At 36.8% G+C, this 14394-nt stretch overlaps 1 protein-coding gene and 2 long non-coding RNA genes across 5 annotated transcripts in view; 2 read left to right on the top strand and 1 right to left on the bottom strand.

Moving 5' to 3' along the window:
- The window catches only part of asic2 (acid-sensing (proton-gated) ion channel 2), a 397850-nt gene that overhangs the window by 101681 nt on the left and 281775 nt on the right, over positions 1 to 14394 (top strand). The window lies entirely within an intron of this gene.
- LOC145552608 (uncharacterized) lies at positions 8629 to 10538 on the top strand. Of its 2 annotated transcripts, none has more exons than XR_014088712.1 (3): positions 8629 to 9114; positions 9618 to 9813; positions 10049 to 10538. It is a non-coding gene; the product is annotated as an uncharacterized LOC145552608 (long non-coding RNA). The 2 variants fall into 2 exon arrangements; XR_014088713.1 differs by having other exon boundaries at positions 8630 to 9114; positions 9618 to 9779.
- Positions 10553 to 12559, bottom strand: LOC145552609 (uncharacterized). The gene is made up of 2 exons (XR_014088715.1): positions 12055 to 12559; positions 10553 to 11074 (listed from the first exon to the last, which is right to left on the bottom strand). It is a non-coding gene; the product is annotated as an uncharacterized LOC145552609 (long non-coding RNA).

Below are 14394 nucleotides of genomic sequence, written 5' to 3'. Positions count from 1 at the left end.
GGATCATCTGGAGAAGAAATTACAGGTGAAATACTTTGTGCTGGTGGATCGTAATCAGGTTGTAAGCAGGGATGCAAAACATTTTTCATTTGAAGCTCTACTTATAACCTGGTTATGTTCCAGCAGCACAAAATGCAAAACATTTCAACATTTTCCTGGACTTGAGGCTCTGATCAGGTGTGTGTGCTAAACGGCGACATCCCAATGACTGTGATTTGATTGAAAGAGTTATCAGAATAAAATATTGAAGTGGACGTTGTGTGTTTCTCTGTGTAAAATAAGTTGCTGCTGTCAAAACTGTAACACTCTGAACATTTAACTGATGTTGGACAGTTTTGAGGGAATTGGTTGAATCAAGAGGACATTGTACACTCAGAGTGTGCAAAGAGGAAGCTGATTAAGGAGCTGCTCAATTTATGTTGTGAGACTGGAAAGAATAGATTTTTAATCACAGGGATCGTAAGTTTCCAGTGTTTTGCATTGTTGTATATTGACGACTGTGTGACTTTGTAGGTTTGTTGAGAAAACTGGTAAAAGGCTTTAATTTGCTTTAACTTTTGCGAATTGCTCTGATGTGCCGCTCTCCTTGCTGCAAGAAAGATCAGGTATCAGAAGAAGTTTCAGCTGCTTACCCTTTGGAGGCGATGTCTAAATGGCCATCCTGACACGCATTCTTTCTCTTCTCAGTGCATCAGAGTTCGCTATGAAGCCATGCAGCGATCGCTAGCAAAACTATTATTAACACTGCACACACCACAAACTCTAACTAACACACTTAGAGTCTATAAAACCCATCGAAACACTCTTAGTAAAATACACAGCATCGCTGCGCCGTATCCAAATCCCCCCCCTCGTCTCTCTCCGCGTGTCTCCATTCTACCTAGCAACAGACTGTCAACACATTTTCATTGGTCGTTACGAAATGTGGTACATTTAGACCCCACAAAATAAGGCGGAAATGATCGATCATATTTCACATTTATTTCCACATCACATTTTAAATTAACCAACTTTTAAAATCGTGTTAACATGAATGTACCTTGAATCTCTCCTTTCTTTTGAAAATGTCCAGCAGTCTGCCTTCACACTCTGCTTATTTCCAGTGAAGGCCTGCAGGAGCGGAGCTGCCAGGCTGTTTTTAGAGAACCCAGATGTACGTTTTTAGGCTGGTTTCCAATTACATCCACTAACACCTGCTCCAGTATGTAAAGGAAAATGAAAACTAATTTCCTGGAATAAATGTAAACATTTTGTTTATCCCGTCTTCTTTCAACGTTCTGCTGTCTTTAGCCTGTCTGTTGCTCTGCATCTAGTCTTTTTCATCATTTGTAGACTTGGAAATCTTTAGAAAGCAACAGTTGCCACATTTCTTTGTAAGTGAGAAAAGTCGCTTAAAGGGGGAGGGCTTAAAAGATAAAGACAATGTAGCTTTAAAAAATTACCGCTATATGAATTCTAGGAGAGTTTTGGTTTGTTTTGCTGAAATGCAACCTGTATTTGCTTTATTTTCCCTCTAAAGATGAGATTCAAAGCTGAACAAAGATTTTACTGCTGTGTGTGCTGTGCAGAAAGATTAAATATGGAAGTAACAAGCCAATTATAGCTTGTATTCTGGATTTTCCCACTTCAGAGAGGTGACTTTTCTCCTCTTGTCTGACCCCTGCTGTGATGAGACACTGCAGCCACTTTGCGTCGTCTCTGTGGGTGCCGCATATGAGCATTTATGACTACTGTGACACCCTCTTTGCAAGCTTTAATTGCCTTTTCCAAAACCATGTTAGGAAAATAATAACTTCACGCTTTATTTTCCCCCACTCGTGCATCATCTGCACACAGCGTCACGTTGTTGTCGGGGGTGGGGTTGTGTATTTGTGAGTACACAGGACGACTGTTGGAGACGGTGGCAGCACGGGGCGCTCAAATGTCACTGCTCTGATGAAAGTGCTTCCCCTCGGCAGAATGTGTGTTTGATGTCCCCCAGAGAGAGCAAACTGACAGATCTGGATTTGCGATTATATGAATCAGTTTGTCTGTGTGCCTATTTGCGATGCAGCAATTTTATTTTAAATGTTGGGCTGGCGTCGCACACCCTCACTAGCTCAGGCGGTATGTTGACAATCTGACAGTTGAACTGTTAATGTGAGGTTTACGTACTGCGTTGCACATGCAGACATTAAGAAGACCTTAAAGGCTTTAATTTACCAATATTTTGTCAATGTACACATATTATTTGCTGCATACTTTTAGTGATGTACTCCATAAACCCCTTATTGTCATTCATTTTTCTGTTACCTGTTTTAGAGCTTCTTTAATTCCAGTTTTTTGCTAAATGTCTCAAAAGTACTTTGAGTTGTTCTGTTGCTTGCAACCAGGGTTGTCAACACTATTAAACTCCCTATAATCAATGCATAACAATTTTTAAAAAAAAGCTCATTTTGATCGCTAACAATAATCAACATTGTCATTTTTTTCTTAAGTTATACGTCATACTTTCAGCCAGCGCACCTGTTTACAGCACAATGATGGCTGTCTATCAAAACTGTAAAACTACAATAACATGACAAGTGTGTCCAAACAGAACAACAGGACTTTCATTAAAATAGAGGCGGGTACCGAATTCAATACTTTTCTAAGTACCGACCGAATTCTGTCAGTACTACCGAGTACATATTCACGTAAAGTCAAACGGTACCATGTTTCAGGACCTAAACGCATCATTGTGACAGGATGGAGGAAAAGTGGGGGATTTTCCATGCTTGTCCTGAATGCAGCATGTCGCACAAGAGTGTAATGATGTCAGCAGCCGCTAGTTCAGTAAACAAAGTAAGAATGGCCGGGAGAAAACGCTCAAAAGTTTGGCTCCAAAATTAGATGCAAATTATGCTAGTTGCTATATTTGCGACGCGACGGCCAGCGATAGTTTGAGAAAGCATCTCATTAAGCACAAGATTTTTCTTAAGAGTGCAATTTTTGATAGCAGCAGATCTACAATTGTTTTTCAAAATATGTTTATTTTCTCAGCAGCTGTCTCCGTTTGCTTCTTTTGTTTTTATCTGCAGTGTTTTAGATTTCACTTGACCATGACTGATGGGCTTTTCACAAAGCAGCAAACCTGTCAGTGTTTCATCTTGCACACCAGCCTAAACCCCCTTTTGACTTTGTTCTTTATTTCTCTTGACTGCGTGTTTGCCACATACCGAGTCTTACAGACAGCCAAAAAGTGTGTAATTAATTTTTAATAAAGTCTAAATTGCATTGAGAAGATGAACTCTGTTTGAAATCTGCATTTGGAGAACAGAACAGTTCCTAATTAGCGGTTTGGAACAGAACAATCTAATTAACGCCTGTAAGTTCAGAAGCAATCAAGAGACCCTTTAACCTTGTTGAGATTTATTTTTAAATGGATAATTGACTCTTAATGGTGGAACAATCCTGACTTTTTAATCTCAGCATAAACAAGTGGAAAACTGTGGATGAGCTGATGCATCAGAGCATTTCATTCAAACTCAGGTTCTCGTTTTTGACAAAAAAAAAATGAAGGCCAACAGCTACTTTGAAGCTTTTTTTTTCCATGTTTTGATCAAGTGCTTGAATCAGCTGTGAAAAGATGATTATTGCATCAAATTGCTTGTGCAGCTCTAGGTCTGTACATGGTATGTTGATGTGTTGATGAAGGCTACAGGCTGAGATTTGTGCCACTTCTGTTTTTAGACTTTGCACAAACTCAGCTGGCGACTGACACGTCTACTGTAAGGCTCAGTAACTGATCTGATTGATCTTTATGAAGCTATCCTTCCCAGCACGACTCTGCTACCCATCTTCGTCACGTAATGATTAATAATGCAGTTGTTAGAGCCGTGATCTGTCATTACTGCATGTATGCGTGCATATGCATACAAACGGAGCAACAGAGATTTTAATAGCGACTTAATCTGTGGATAATTGCGCGAGCTGTCAGGGTCATTAGTAGTCCTCCAGCCTGCCTCTTTAATGACTCACAAAAATCACGCCTTTATTATGATAATCTCTTGGTTTCTCAGCATGGGTCGACTTCATTTTATTGGGCCTTTAATTAGATGGACCTTTGAAGGACCCACATGTGCAGAGATTGGTTAAAACCGCTCCGTTCATTACACAGAACTCAACAAAAACCACCTGTAGGGCAGCTTGTGTGGTATTTTGCCTACTCTGCTAATTACTATGCCTTTGCTGTAAATTTAACTTCTAATTAGTTATTAAAATATTAAAATAATTCATTTGACCAAAGAGTTGAATAATTAATCAAAGTTAAAATGAATGCATAAATAAGGAATGAAAGATTAATTTAGCTGCAGCTTTGTTTGATCTATAACAATCATGTAAATTTTAGAGGATTGTGTAAGATCCACAAAAATAAAAATAAAGCACACAAAGTGGTATTTTACTGAACTGCTAAGATAAGCAAAATAAAATAAGTTTTGTTTTTAGCAATGAAGAACTCCTCTAGTTTCTGGTATTACAGCAAAAAAACAAATTTTCATGTGCTTAGAAAATTATTTAAATTCAAAAATTTAATGGAAACTGTTTAACAGAACATTTATTGTCCATAATAAAGAGATGCACAATTATGATGGGCATAGAAACGAGGTATGTTGAAACCTTGTTTAAATATACAAATCTGAAAAGTGCGGCTTGCAGTTTTAGTCCCCCTTTACACTGAAATAAAACCCAGCCGCTTTAGTCAGAGGTTTGTTAGTTGTGTTGTCGGCAGATTCTGGTGTTTTCATCCGAGAATGGAAACGATGCACAAGTTGGCAGGTCAGGCAAGAAGATCGTTAATCAGAGAACCAATAAGAAGGAGCTGTGTAAGTCCAGAGTGGCAGCATCATGATGTGGGGACAGAGAAAATGTGCAAAACTGTCAAATACGAATGGAATCAAGGCATAAATCCAAACTTTAAACCAGAACTGCATCAAAGCATATGCATGTTAAAATGGCCTAGTCAAATCAAAGTTTTTACCTAAATCCAGGAAAGAAATGGTGTCAAAATTCTAGATATTCATAGCTGGTATAAGTAGGCCTGTCATGATAACAAATTTTGCTGGTCGATTAATTGTCTAAAAAATTATTGCGATAAACGATAATATTGTTTCAATACCTTTTGACACTGATTTAATGGAAATGACTAATAATGCACACGATTTCCTGCCATAGATGCACTTTATTTTCAAAAGAACACATAACACTGGAACTGATAAACTAAATAAACAAAACAACCAAAAACAAAAATAAAATGGATTCTCAGTCTCCATTATCAGAAAACGTACTTGAATAAAAACTAAACAACATAAAGCCAAAGTGGAAATAAATACTGCATTCAACCAAAAGAGTGCAGATTATGAAGTCTGTATACTATTACCATTCAGTAATCACTAGATTTAAATAGAGAAGATGAGCACACCCGACTACCTAATTTTTTGCCCTTATTTTCCCCTTATGATAATCTTAGATCGTTGGCCGATCTAAGATTGTCGCTGGTGATTTCGTAACCGATCATCCTGCAGTGTGTGGTGTGTTACGGTGGATCGTCGTGGCTGCTCCGATCTAAATCAGGGGTTTTCCCCGACTGGGAGCTTAACGCTGAATGTGACAGGTAGCCAATCAGAAAGCGCGGATTCTCCTTCGTGCTTTCTGAGGGGAAATTACAGAGGGGAATCCCAAACAGCTGACACGGTGCAACCAGATGATTTGTGGAAACAACATTAATGTTTATTCAACATTTCCTGCAAACAATATAGAAATGACAAGGAGAGGAGTTGGAGCCAAATTGCTACTGCAGTTGATAAACCCAGTAAGTTTTCAGCTGTACTTCGTTAACGTGACATAAATGGGTTATAATGATTTTCACTCAGTCAGGACTTTATGCTGACTCTAGTCACATGCATCACAGGTAGATTCTAGTAAAGCATTGATTAATGCCTGGTTTTAAAATTAGTTAACTGAACTTGCAGCCATTATTTTGTGCCCATGTGGCTGGACACCACAAGGCACGACGAACCCGATTGAACTGTTATACCTAGGACTTCTGTCAGCTAATGTATCTCTCAAGTTTAGAAAATGGGCCGACAACTCGTGTAATGTGCGCTGGACATTACACTAAGGAAATAGGAAGGGCGGGTCACTGGAGAGCGCCGGAGTTGAGCCTTTTTTCATTCAGTGTCATCAATAGAAAGGAAAAAAAGGCAGGAAGAGACGATAAAGCCATGAGGTCCATAGGTTTAATTTATCGTGCGATTCATTGATTTATCGTTTATCGCGACAGGCCTAGGTATAAGCACACCCCAAGGTTTTGCAGCTGGGATTTCAGTGTAAGGTGAGCTCCACACTTTGAAGATTATTTGTAAAAATAAAGATCTGAAGGTTTTATAGGCTGTCACATAAAATCTGAAGAAAATATATGAAGGTAATGTTTGTGAAAATACATTGCCATTCCTCACAGAGGTATTTCTTTACCAAATGACGATAGGCACGGCCAAAGCTGGCTTAATTTTTGGATTTCTGTGAATAACAAATCAAGGTAGTTCTTACTTTAATTTTAAAGAAACATCTAGGCTAAAATATAATTTGTTCAAGGTTTCTTCTTGTTTTTCATATTCATGGACAGAAACTGCCAAGTGTATATATGCATGTGCACAAGTGCATTTGAGTTAACAGTTCAGGTGTGAAAACTCCCTTAATGACTGATTTCATCCATGGCATTGAATATCGCAGCCTTTGCCTAAAACCTGATATTTGTTTTCTAATTCACAACCTTGGTGGCTGAAGACGGTTTTCTGCACAAGAATTACACATTGAAAATTGAGTTTTATTTGATAATAGCTTTTGTGTCCTTGTTCCAGGAATTATATAGCAATGAATGTGTGTGTAGAGGCATGCCTGACTTCATTTTTGGTCTTTCTTTGCTTTTCACTGCACTTCACTATAGAATAAAAGAAGTAAATCATTTTAAGAATAACACCCACGTGTACCAAGACATAGAACTTGCCCTTCTGTGTTTATTAAAGTGAAAACTTAGAGGCTTTTTATCTATTTTTCTTGAGCTTATTTCACAAGAGTGCAACCCTACAAAGTGCAAACCTGATCAGAACATTTGTCTGCAACAGTAAAGTTAGTTAGTATATTCATCACACATTACTGTCGTAACATATCCTAATCAGATATATCTCAAGTACTAAGCTAACAAAAAGTTTTAATCACAAATGTAAAGTGCATAAAATGCAATACATCTATCTGTAGTCTTCAGAAAAGCAGAGTTTGTCCTGTGATATCCACATTTGTCTATCACTCATTTCTCAAAAGCTGAGCATTTTCAATATTTTCTAAAGCTTCTTGCACCTGGTGCTTATAAAAGTTGAAACAGTTTTTTGATGCTTTGATATCTTAATATAGAACCTTGATAATATGCACCCACTGCACAAACACACTGTTCAGTAGGATTATGTAATGCGAGCGCAGATTCCTTTCATGACTGGCGTGAACTGCAAACAGTTGATCTGTTAAACATATTCAGTAGTCCTGATGCACTGCTGGCTCTATGCAGGCTCAGCGTTAAGACACTGGGGGATATAGTTGGATCCACATTTCTCCTGGGCTTTAGTGATCCCCTCGAATCAGCACTACACTCTGTTTTCTGCCTCCTGTTTGCCAGAGTATCAACAGTCCTTAAGCTTAAATTCAAATCCAGATCTCACAGGCCCAGCTGGAGGAGAGTATCCTTGACTGAGCTGTGTTTTTTTTTTTTTTGTTGTTGTTGGTTTTATTTTCTTTAACCTATGGCGGTTCCAATGCACAGAAGAAAATCCCAGTCTGTTTTTATTTCCTTCCAGAATGTAACCTCTTCCCTCACTGTGCAGCAGCTTTTATGATCTCATCAATCAAAAACACAGAAGATTAATCATCCTGTAAAGCTGTGCAGAGGAAGACCCAGTTTTTAATGAGTTACCTGTAAATTCAGAACAAATACTCAGCTGATGTTATTTTCACTGACACAATTTTGACTCATTGGTTTTATTGTGAAAGTTGGCAGTTTTTTTTTGTCATAAAAACCTGAGTATCATAAAATTATCTTCAAAAACTAATTAAATTCTGAAAGTTGATGCTGAAATTAATAGTTTTACCAAAATATACATAAGCAACAGCTGTATGGACAGAAGATAATGTTTCCTCTGGCTGCTGATTTTGTCATCATGCCTTAATTGACAGCTTTCATTGTCAATTATTAGTTAGAAATAGGGCAGGTTTAAATGATTATTTTAGTAATGTAGTTTTCTAATAATTATTTTGATGATTATCGAGTAATTAAATAAAAATTTGATAAAATAAATACTGGTAAATTCTACCATATAAGCACTTTCAACATTGACTAAAATGTTAATATTTTTGCATCCCTAACAATTACTTTTCTATAGTTTAGAAAACTAACCAGTAACAATAATAGCTCACTTTTTAAGTTAACCAGGACAAAAATTATACAACAATCTGACCTTATGGCCTTAATAAAAAAGAGGCAGGTTCATAATAACACTTCTAAAACATTGTCTAAACTCCAGTTTTTATTTTATGTATTCATCTGCTATGGAAGTAATTATGTGCCATCAGAATTTGAATAAAAAATGCATCTGAAATTTGAATGTTGTATATTTGTTCTTACTTTTTCAATTTAAAAATTAATTCAGAATATATTTTTGACCTAAAAAAAATTTCAGTGTCATTATTTGTACATGTATGCAAATTTCATTTGTTAAAAAAAATTCACATTCCTATTTCAGAGATCAAATTTTCAATATATATATTTTTTCAGTGTTAAAAAAATTCAACATATAAAAAAATTCAACTTTTAAAAATTCAAATGCAATATTTTCAGTGTCCTACAAATTCAACTTGCTCAAATTCGCTGTCTCAAATTCAACATCTAAAAATTCGCTGTACAAAAATGGCGAGGTTACTTCAGGTCACAGACATTAGCAATCGTTGTCAGATTTCAACACTGAGCTAATCACATGACCTAAGCGTCATATTGAAGAAATACCAGCATCACCGAGGCCAGCGACCATGGAGGCGAACGCAAACCCAACGGTGAGTCTATGCTTTCATATTTCTGTAGTACATTTTATTTTGCGCATGAACTTTGATACATGACATTAAAGCTTGATTTAAAACACGGGTTTGGGCCGTTGTTAATCTTACGCCATGTAATGCTGGCATATTAGTTCTCGCTACCCGCTAGACCTCCACCCCCTTCTCTTGGCTGTCCTACGCCCAATTTTCCCCTGTTTTATTTAAAAAAGGAGTATCACTTGCGCCAAGTCTAGAATCTTTAAAGATACCTGATGGGTAGCGACTTTCCGGGTTGTTTGTATGTTGTCTTAGAGGAGACTGATCAGGCGGTCTTAGTAAAAGTCGTAATTTTCCAGGAGATGCTACTGCTAATGTAGAAGCTAATATGGCTGCCTTGTGTGCTTCAAGGAGGGGCTGTGAACTCTTCCGACATTAATTGATTTCCGACCTACTGATTTCAAAATAGTTTTTTTATTTTACTGACAATGTTTTTGACATTTTTTTTCTTTTTTCTTTTCAAGGAACATATGGATCATATTTTTGATAGACTCCATGATCGTTTGGAGCCATTTCTATTTCTACAATTACAGATGGTCCTGCAGTCAATCAGTTGGCCACAGGTGAAGAAGCAAAGTGATGACGGTGACGACAGTGATAATGTCTTGGAAGCAGAAACTATGCAGGTGACAGGGTTTCTCCATCAGTTTCTCAAAGAAGGTAAAATGTCTGTATAAACATTTGGCCAATGTTTGTTATTTTGAGAATGATAAATAACAAATGTATTATGCTGGTATTATACCAGCATGATTTTTGAAGGACATCACATTCATATTCATTAGTTTCTTAGATGGAAAAGACATTCGCATAAAGTCATATCTCAAAGTCAGCTTTATGAATGATTCCATCTACAGGAAACTCACCATGTATCTAAAAAAAATTATACTTTTCCTAGCATTTTCAGACAATCTGCACCAGCTCATGAGATTTTGGGTTGGCTGGGAGGCTCCATGGCAGGAACTGAAGCCTGAAGTAGTGCAGTCAACTGGACCAAACCACAAGCCCACTTCATCCACCTGCAGTGAACGTTTACGCCTTCCAAGCCATTATTCTACCTACCAGGCTCTGTATGCTGATATGACGGTGTGTCTTAAATCGGTTGGGACTGGCTTTGGTCTTCTTTGAGAACTCAGTGCATTGGTGTTTCATTTGTTCAATAATTGCATTTCAATATGGCAATTAAGTAAAATTACAAAGTCGTTTTATTATTAGCTTCTTTTTTTTTTTTTACAAATACTGTTCATCATTCACCGCAGTCTTGACATTAAGTTGTTCTTTGAAGTGACGACTAAGTACCTGAAATGTTTGTCAAGCATCCCTGTAAATCTTAAATGTTAGAGTAACTATGTTCAGAGTTTCTGAGTCAGCACTGTTTGTACAGGAAATATGAAACGGAAACTGTTTTTATGCAATATTTTATTGAATATTCATCTATGCTTGAAGTATTAGAAAATAAATGACATAAGACAAACTTAACTTTTCCATTCTTATAATGCAAGAAAATTAAGGTCCTACACAACTGTACCTACTAGGTTCCTTTTGAGAAAAAAGAACAATCAACTCACAAATGTAGAACATTTTAGTTCTTTAACATGTCTACCATAAAAGCACTATGACTCACTTTTCCAAATCACAAATTTTACCTGTGTGGTAATATGATCAGCACTTAGCTTTACATTTCATAAATGCTGAATTTTGAAACTGGACAAGTTTCACAGAGTGAAGAACTGTTCACAAAACAGAACTGCACCAATATAAATGTCACAACCAAAAGACAGTGATGTGCCTTTTGGGTTTACTGCGTCTCTTAAGTCCATTTGTTCGTCAGTCAGTTGCACAACTTGAATTTGGTACTGTGACGTTTGACTCTTCCTGAAGAGGAAGCCCGCTCTCCTCCCATTCAATTTCGGGAATCTACACCCTGGAAAACACAAAGAAGGGATCAAGAGAACTCAAAATGTACTTGATTGCAGATTCCTATGTAATAAATTAAATGAATGATAGTATACATGCTACACATTAAATTATCCAATTAAAATGTACCTCTATCAAGGCACTGTGGGGTTCAGGAATTGAATGGTGTCTAACTTAATCAGAATTTGCTTTTAATTACAACATTAATCACAAATTTTAGCATAGCTCAAACATTCTTTGTAACCAAAGATATATTTTGGAGATACAAAGTAGTGGGGATTAAAATGATTTTAATAAGTTAACAGCTGTACTTGCAAGCATATATTTTCTTCAAAATGAGTTAAAATCAAATGAAAAAACAAGGGAGGTTGTTTGTAATGTTGCTAGGTAACAGAACGACGTTTTGTAACGCAAAGTAAAAGAATGTAAATTAATATATATCAACACTTGTCAGATAAGAGAAGCAGCCGTTTGGATGACGCTATAATGACCATAAATGTATAAATTTATTCATAAATGAAGTCACATGAACAATACCGTAGATGAACAGAATGGGGTTGTGGTTATAATTAATGTCGGAAGAGTTCACAGCCCCTCCTTGAAGCACACAAGGCAGCCATATTAGCTTCTACATTAGCAGTAGCATCTCCTGGAAAATTACGACTTTTACTAAGACCGCCTGATCAGTCTCCTCTAAGACAACATACAAACAACCCGGAAAGTCGCTACCCATCAGGTATCTTTAAAGATTCTAGACTTGGCGCAAGTGATACTCCTTTTTTAAATAAAACAGGGGAAAATTGGGCGTAGGACAGCCAAGAGAAGGGGGTGGAGGTCTAGCGGGTAGCGAGAACTAATATGCCAGCATTACATGGCGTAAGATTAACAACGGCCCAAACCCGTGTTTTAAATCAAGCTTTAATGTCATGTATCAAAGTTCATGCGCAAAATAAAATGTACTACAGAAATATGAAAGCATAGACTCACCGTTGGGTTTGCGTTCGCCTCCATGGTCGCTGGCCTCGGTGATGCTGGTATTTCTTCAATATGACGCTTAGGTCATGTGATTAGCTCAGTGTTGAAATCTGACAACGATTGCTAATGTCTGTGACCTGAAGTAACCTCGCCATTTTTGTACAGCGAATTTTTAGATGTTGAATTTGAGACAGCGAATTTGAGCAAGTTGAATTTGTAGGACACTGAAAATATTGCATTTGAATTTTTAAAAGTTGAATTTTTTTATATGTTGAATTTTTTTAACACTGAAAAAATATATATATTGAAAATTTGATCTCTGAAATAGGAATGTGAATTTTTTTAACAAATGAAATTTGCATACATGTACAAATAATGACACTGAAATTTTTTTTAGGTCAAAAATATATTCTGAATTAATTTTTAAATTGAAAAAGTAAGAACAAATATACAACATTCAAATTTCAGATGCATTTTTTATTCAAATTCTGATGGCACATAATTACTTCCATAATCTGCAGTCCATTTAATGAATGAACTCTCACTTTGCCAAGACTTGTCTGCCCTGTGAATGACTGGATTTGGTTCCTTCGTCACACACAGAAACACATCTACCAGCTTTGTACCGCCACAGTCTGCTACGCCACCCATTTGCATGAAGGATTGTATGAAATTTATTTTCTGGTTCGTCCCGTAAAGCTACACTTACTTTTATCATCCTCAGCACGACTGCCCGCTGTGTTCAGTCTATCTGCACACCTGTATAAACACACCTGCATCGGCGTTCGCTCTGAACCGACCACCAGGCAGCAGCTCCAGGAGGAGAAAGGCTGCCGTACTCCACGCATCGCGCCAGGCATTAGGGCTTCTTATTGGTCCTAAACCTGAACATTATTATCAATTAATGAAATCCCCTTGGATCAAACTTGAAAATTAGACGTTTTGTTGCTAAAACTTAGTAGTCGTCAACAACTCAGAGGCGGAAATAAGAGGGTTGTGCAACATAAATAATCACCAAGCCAGGACACGGTGCGCTAAATAATACAACGTAATTTAATAAAGCTTTGAGGCAAAAAAAAATGTTTTGTTCATGTTTACTTACCATCCAAAATGGTGGATAAATTAAGAACTGGTGAACTTATTGACTTAGTTCATCTTTTAACCTTAAAAGATAAACTAGTTTAGGAATAAATATTATATTACTGCTTTGTGTGGTTCTGTAAATTAAAAATATCATCCACCTGACCTTTCTGGGATATCTTTATTTAAAAATAAAATCTATGCTCTGACAGTGTTGTGAAACATTGAATCATTCATTGCAGGATATTGCTTCAGAATTTGCAGAACTAGTCTGACAACATGCAAAATTAATAGTGTGCACCAAATTACGTTTTGCGTCTTTTACTCTTGAACAAATACACATAAAACAAAAACAATCACATCTGCAGTTTAAAATGTTTACGCTTTGAATAAAACATTTAAAAAATTCAGATTTTCTGACCTTGCAAAGCGATGATATTGGTATAAAAGTGAACACCTGTCACACAGTCTTGCAACAGATTACATAAGGAAGAGTACAGAGTGTTTTTGTCATATAATGACCTTTGCAGACTCATTAAACTGGTGAAACCAATGTCAAATGGAAAATAAAGGGAACAGAATATGAAGAGATTGCAATGTTAATCTGGTCTACTTAGACTTCAGCCTGAAAAAGAGAATTTTAAGTAAACTGTACTTCCTTTTTATGCTTAGGATTCCTAATAACAACATGCATCTATTACACAGGAGCATACCTGAGTATTGTTGCTGACAATTTCTTTTTCCTTCAGACCACATCGGACCTTCTGACGACTACCTTCAGTGAGATAATGTAAAGCTCAAATCATCTCAAACTGGATCTTGATACTAGTTTGTTGTGCTCTGATTAGCATCTACACAATTATCTAAAAGATAAAACATACACAGATGACTAGGTGACTTTGAAAGATACAATCTTAGTAGCAGAAGCCAATAAAGTAAGCATCTTTCTTCATTTTTAGGGTTACCATGAAAGCTTTTATTATGGTAATATTTATTAAAGTAATTTGTGATAAATACCCGCTTATTCAAACTTGCCCTTTTGCTTATTGAAATATCTTTGAATTGCTTAACTGCTGTTTGCTCTGTGACATTTGTAGGGGAGTATTAAACCTGGAACTAAAAGGTGATATTATGCACAGCTGGAAGTGAGACTCAATCTGCCAATTACACCTCGCTGGAGTTCTGGTGGAATCATCTTTGCTCCGATATCCTCTTCATATTTGTCAGTGTACAAATCTGCTATCTCACCATCTGTTGGCGTTACAAAACCTT

The sequence above is a fragment of the Poecilia reticulata genome, chromosome 8 (genome assembly GCF_904066995.2).
Source record: "Poecilia reticulata chromosome 8, P_reticulata-male-v2, whole genome shotgun sequence".
In the NCBI taxonomy this organism is placed as follows: domain Eukaryota; kingdom Metazoa; phylum Chordata; class Actinopteri; order Cyprinodontiformes; family Poeciliidae; genus Poecilia; species Poecilia reticulata.
Note: the sequence above shows the minus strand (reverse complement) of the source record. Positions and strands in the feature narration are given on the sequence as shown.